Genomic DNA, 6,000 nt, shown 5'->3' on the forward strand with positions numbered 1-6,000 from the left:
ATGATATAACCCCTGGTTCTTCTGCAGAGGAAGAACCAGATGCTCCGAGGGGACAAGTCTTCCTATCTGCACACACAAAGCAAGTTGAAGACCGCAGCTTGGGGACCCTCCAGTCATGGGGCTCTGGGGGCAGAGGTACCAGTCAAGCATCCTGCATCCTTTTGGAAGAGCCAGGCGCCCTGCCGAGGGCTGCAGGCAGCATCGAGGGAGGCCTGGGAGCTGATGGGGCACATAGCAGGCTGGAGCCACAGAGTCTCAGGCTCCCATTCCTCCTCCCCTGTGGCCCCTGGGCTGCCCCCCACCCCCCCACCCGCACCCAGTAGTTGAGTATAGGCTCACTGTAGCACCGTCTGGATGGAGAAGTGGGCTGGGAGGAGACTGAAGGGGACACCATGCAGGCGGGGAGGAACCCAGCCTTGGGGCCTGGCACCCCAGGATCATGTGTGTAACAGCACTTCCCCAGGACAGCACACTCAGAGCCCCAGAGGCCAGGGGTTTGGGACACTAACCAGTGAGGCCGGTGGGCCTAGCAGGAATGTAGGCAGGGTTACAGGCCTCCCGAGTCGGCAAAGGAAACCAGAAATCTGGGTTTGTGTGCAGAATGTCACAGCGTCATATTCTGGCAATGAATCCAAAATAAATTGTAAGCAGCTCTCCTATTGGTGCTCTGGACTTACTGCTGTGTGACCCAGAGCAAACCACTTAACCTCTCTGGACTTCAAGTGTATCATCTATAAAGTGGAAAAAATAACACAGGTTACTGTGACGATAAGCTACACTTTGCCCATACTAATGAGAATAAGCAGCCATGGCGAGCAGCGAATGTGCGCTGAGCGCAGGTACCATTCTGAGTAATGTGAATTAGTGTCATTTCTTTTTTTTTTAAAGATTTATTTATTTATTCATTCAGAGAGAGCGAAAAGAGAGGCAGAGACACAGGCAGAGGGAGAAGCAGGCTCCATGCAGGAAGCCTGATGTGGGACTCAATCCTGGGTCTCCAGGATCACACCCTGGGCTGCAGGCGGCGCTAAACCGCTACGCCACCGGGGCTGCCCAATTAGTGTCATTTCATTCTGACCATTAGACAGGCATTTTTTTAACTTCATATTTTGCCTATTTGTGCTGTTTTCCCTCACTTTATGATCTGTCAATATATGTCTCTCTTCAACATGTGAAAGTGGATTGCTTACCCTGTGCCCCTCTACCCCTAAATACTTCAGCGTGTGTTTCCTAAGAACAAGGACCCAGGACGCCTGGGTGGTTCAGCAGTTGAGCATCTGCCTTCGGCTCAGGGTTTGATCCCAGGGTTCCGGGATCGAGTCCCACATCAGGCTCCCTGCAAAGAGCCTGCTTCTCTCTCTGCCTGTGTCTCTGCCTCTCTCTCTGTGTCTCTCATGAATAAATAAATAAAATCTTAAAAAAAAAAAAAAAGAAGGACCCATATAACTATCAGATCAGTTAACACTGATACAATGCTTTTATCTACAGTTCATATTCAGTTTGGTCAACTGTCCCAACAGCATCCTTCACACAATTTTTTTTTCCAGCCTGGGTTCACATACTGAGTTTGGTTGTCCCGTCCCCTTGGTCAACTTTAACCTGGAACCTCTCCTTGGCCTTTGAAGATAAGTATTCTTACTGTCTCCATTTCACAGATGAGAAACAAGCTCAGAGAGGGTGAAGCAGTTGCTCGAAGTCACACAGCCAGGAAATGTGGAGCAGAGACAAGCTCAAGAGGTCCTCTCCAGAGGCTGCGTTCTTGTCTATCAGGCGTGAGAGCTTGCAAATAATAGCCTTTGTTGTTAATGGCTGGAAACAGTGGCTCCCTCTGCAAACAGCCAGACTGCTCCCAGCCACCTCACTCAGCAGGTGGTCATTAACGGAAGGAGTGGCCTCCTCCTGCCAGCTCTGTGCACCTGGCAATGGCCCTGGCCTGATGCCCACCACCCCACCCTGCAGGGCTCCATTTAGCCCCCTCTATAATAAGCTGGGAGACAGGGCAGTGGAAGGCTGCTGATGGGAGGGGACCCTGGCTCCCGCCTCCCTGTTTTCCCCTCTTAAAGGGACCATTCAGGCTCAAATGTTCCACGTCCCAAAGGCAGAGGAAGGCAAATGCCTCCAAAAACAAAGCCTGAGGTCAAAAGGGCCCCCAGGCCAGGTCCCTGACCCCCAGTCCACCAGCACTAAATGAGACCCCTGAGCTCCACTGTCCAAGAGGGGACTGAGAGCTTTCTAAGACACATGATGGGGCTGCATGGGAGGGAAGGGTTTCCAGGAAGAAGGAACAGCAAGCGCAAGGGCTGGGAGGTAGGAATGGAGTTCTCAGTGCAGGGAGCAGAGGACACAGGACTCGAGGGGTCGAGGGGTCGCACAGCCTGAGGTACTCAGAGAGGGGAAGGAGCCTGGGGGCTGCTCCCACACTCAGCTTCCTCAGTGAGGACCCTCAGGGATGCAGAGTTATCCACTGCTCTCTGGGTCCGGAGTCCCCATCCCCAATGCCAGCGCAGGCCAGGCATCAGCACAGGACACCACTCGCTTTGGTTCCCGACTGGGTGTGGCCCAGGGCCTGGAGGATGCCATCATCCCCCACCATCCGTTCCCATCCATCTGCCAGCCAGCCAGCCCCCACCAGATGACCCTCCAGCAGCTGGTCATGAGCCACAGCTCTCCTCGGATGGGCAGTAAGAGACACACGCTGCCAACTCCTAGGAAGGTCTGCAATCCTAGAGCGATTAGGATTTTGTCTTCTGCCTGAGTTCCAGGCTGTTCTGTTGGTTTTCAGGCTAATCCATGCTGAAACATCTCAAACTCCTGGGACCTTCCCGTTGGACACCCTATTAAATTCGGAAATTTACATCTGTCCCCAGACCAGATCCACAAACCCTGGCCCAAGCTTCAGAGGCTGCAGAACTCTTCTTGAAAAGCATTCCAGGGCAGATGAAAAAGGAATAAAGTTTTGCTTTTCTTCTTTTTAGACAATTTTGAAAATACAGGAAGCATGAATAAATAAGAAAATGATCCATCATCAGACCCCGCCTCCCCAAAGATGTCCCAGTGAAGACCTCTCCCTGTCTGTCCTTCTCCAGTGTCCAACAGGACACAAACTGGCCTGCCCACCGTGTGAGGCTCTCCCTACAGAGGTGTTCGGGGTCAACATGCACCCACCTTGTCTCCCCCAAGGACGAGTGGGCCCAGGAGGCCAGGGAGCCCACCTCACTTGTCTCTTTGCCTCCTGCCCAGGCTGGCCACTCAAGGCTGCAGTCGGCCGTGGAGTCAACATAAGCTCTAACCCCCTATCAGCAGTGCCTGTGTGCCCAGGTACAGAGGAAAGGGGGCCAAGAGGTGGAGGTCAGCAGCAAAGCCCCAGAGCATCCTCGGGTTAAAAGGCAGAAGCAGGAGGAAGGGAGAGAGGCGAGCAGGTGATGTGTTGTGCCCTGGGGGGGAGGGGGTGTGTGGATTTAAGGAGCCCACTTGAGACTCGGCCTGTTGGGGTGAGGTCTGGTTCCTGATGTGCACTTGACCTGCCAAGAACCACGACACAATAAGACGAGAAGACCAGGAGGCCAGGCCCTCGTTCCAGCTCCAGGCTTAACTTGTTCAAGACCTTTGATGCCCTCAGCTTTCCCACTTGTGGATGGGGCCGGGCCATTCCAGCCCTAACTGACAGGATCAGACAATACAAGGGACATGCTGCGGCTCTATAAGCCATCGGGCCTGGAAAACCAAGGATCCCACCTCTCCCTGCCCTCCTCCATAAAAGGCCCAAATGCAACCAGCCTTTTTTAAGAGCATTCAAGGGCTGAGGGAAGAGACCCCACATGTGAAGATGGAGAACACTCAGCCTTGGGGGAGGCAGCTGCCCACCTCTGCTCCCCCGGCACAGCTAGCCACTCCTCTGGGACCCACTGGCTACCCTCGAGGTCTGCCCCCTACACTTCCAGGTCCACACCAGACAAGCTCCCCTCTACCAGGAGGGCAGCTGCCCACGTGGCAACGCAGTGACTGAATAACAGAGTCCCCTCTGCCTGGTGGCCGCGGACCACCACAGTCCTGCTGGTCATTCATCACACCCCCGCTGTGAGCATCACTCTGGACCAGGTCTGCGGGCGCCAGGACACCCGAGGCAGGTCCAGATGTGGCCGTTCTGGGCTCGGCGCCCCCACCCAGGCCCACTGTGCTCCTCTTCGGAAGGGCTGCGCTAAACTCTGCTTCCAGCTCGACTCTGGGACTCTGCGGGAGGGGACCCAAGACAGAAACCAGAAGCGAAAACACCTTCAAAGGGCACCGAGGAAGGCTCCGGCACCCCTCCCCCAGCCAGGGGCAGTTACACCTCTACCCATTTCCTCCACTCACGGGTAGGCCTTAGGTTTCAGGTTTCCCCCGGTGGGATCTAAGCCAGGGGCCGGCGCCTCGCCCTGCCCCCATCCCCCGAGCCCTGAACGGGCGGAGGGTCCCGCTCGCCCCGCGCAGTGGCTGTATGGGCGCCCCCACCCCCGTCTGCCCTCCGCCTTCTCCCCAGGAGTTATTGTTACTTCAAACACTCTCCTGGCCCCGGGCCCGGGCCTTGTCCACGTCTGGGAGACCCAACCGCCGGGCCCCCGGTGAGCCTGCCAGCCTCGCTCGGACCCGCCGGCGCGGGGGCAGGCGCGGGGACCCCGGGGCCGCGTCCCTCCCGCAGGTCTCGGTCTTGCCATCCGGAAAGTGGGCCCGGGCCTGGCCCCGCCCGCGGGCGCTGTGTCGGCGAGGGGTCTCCCGCGGCCCCCGCCGGGAAGGGGGCGCCCGAGGAGCCCCCCCAAACCTCGGGGCGCTCGCCCGGCAGGCACCCCGCCTCCGCGCCGCTCCCGCGCCCCGCCCCGCAGGCACCGGGTCTCCGCCTGGGTGGGGCCGGGCGGGCGCGCGGCCAGGAGCGCGCAGACCCCCGCGCGGCGCCCCCACGACGCGGGCCCCGGGACGCGAACGGCCGCGCGCCCGCCCCTGGGCTCGCCGCGCCTCCCCCGCCCGCCCGGGCCGCCGCCGCCGCCGCCGCGCGCTCACCTGCAGCCGCAGCTCCCGGGGTCCCGCCGCCGCCGCCGCCGCCGCCGCCGCCGCCGCCGCCGCCGCCCGAGTGGCCGCGCCGGCCGCGGGCGGGATCGGCGGTGCGGGCGGGGGCGGCGGAGCGGCCGCAGGCGCCCCCCGCTGGCCGCCGAGCCCCGAGCCCCGAGCCCCGAGCCGCGCCCGGCAGGGCCCGACCCCCGGCCCCACGCGGGCGCCCCCGCCCCGCCGCGCCCCGCCGCGCCCCGCCCCGCCCCGCCGCCGCGCGTTCCCCGGGGTGCGCCCGACCGCCGCCGCCCGCTCCCGGGCCCGCCTGCACCGGGGCAGGAAACCAAACCTTCCCCCAAAACAGTTTTTGCTCCAAGGCAAGTCACGCACGTGTTTGGATGCACCAGGTGCTGCTCCACCCCCGGAGGGAAACACTTTCTAGCAAACTCTCTGAGCTGTTTCTGCTCCGGATCACACTACCCCCCCTTCCAGGAACGCCCCTTTCTAGAAGGAACCACAGACGTGGGCTAAGGCGCTCCTGCCAAGGCGAAGGGAGCTTAGGTGGAAACTTTCCAGCGCTCCCCGGCCTTACCCTCCGGGGTGTGGGGATGGGAGCCCTCCTCGCCCCCCGGAGTGCACCTGGGCCGCCCCAGCACCGCATCCAGACACCAGGAAGCCGAGGCCCGCCTGGGAAAGCGGGTATCCTCAGAAAGGAGGTGCCTAACCCCGTCCTGACCCCACTCACTGCTGCCTACGGCCCAGGGTGGGGCCCCAGAATTGGCAGCAAAACATCTGCCCTGTCTCGGAGGAGGCACCCGGGCTGGGTGAGCAAGAAAGCGCTCCTGAGTCACAGCTGGGAGGGACCAAGGAGACGCCAGAGGGGAAACCCAGAGCCGGAGCGGCCACCCGAGGCCCATCACCCGAGGCCCATCACCCGAGGCCCATCGTGGCAGGACGGCTTTGCGGGAAGGGTCACGCGGG

General features: G+C 60.6%; 1 protein-coding gene across 2 annotated transcripts in view; it reads right to left on the reverse strand.

Moving 5' to 3' along the window:
- The window catches only part of ADCY7 (adenylate cyclase 7), a 55,923-nt gene extending 50,762 nt beyond the window's left edge, over positions 1 to 5,161 (reverse strand). The window contains exon 1 of one of the 2 annotated variants that reach the window (XM_041767740.1): positions 5,035 to 5,161. The gene's annotated coding sequence lies outside the window, so the exon portion shown is untranslated. Of the gene's footprint in view, positions 1 to 509; positions 533 to 5,034 lie in introns of those variants that run through there. The other variant, XM_041767745.1, reaches the window with a different exon arrangement.
- Between the last annotated feature and the right edge of the window lie 839 nt (positions 5,162 to 6,000).

The sequence above is a fragment of the Vulpes lagopus genome, chromosome 8, assembly GCF_018345385.1.
Source record: "Vulpes lagopus strain Blue_001 chromosome 8, ASM1834538v1, whole genome shotgun sequence".
NCBI classification, from domain to species: Eukaryota; Metazoa; Chordata; class Mammalia; order Carnivora; family Canidae; genus Vulpes; species Vulpes lagopus.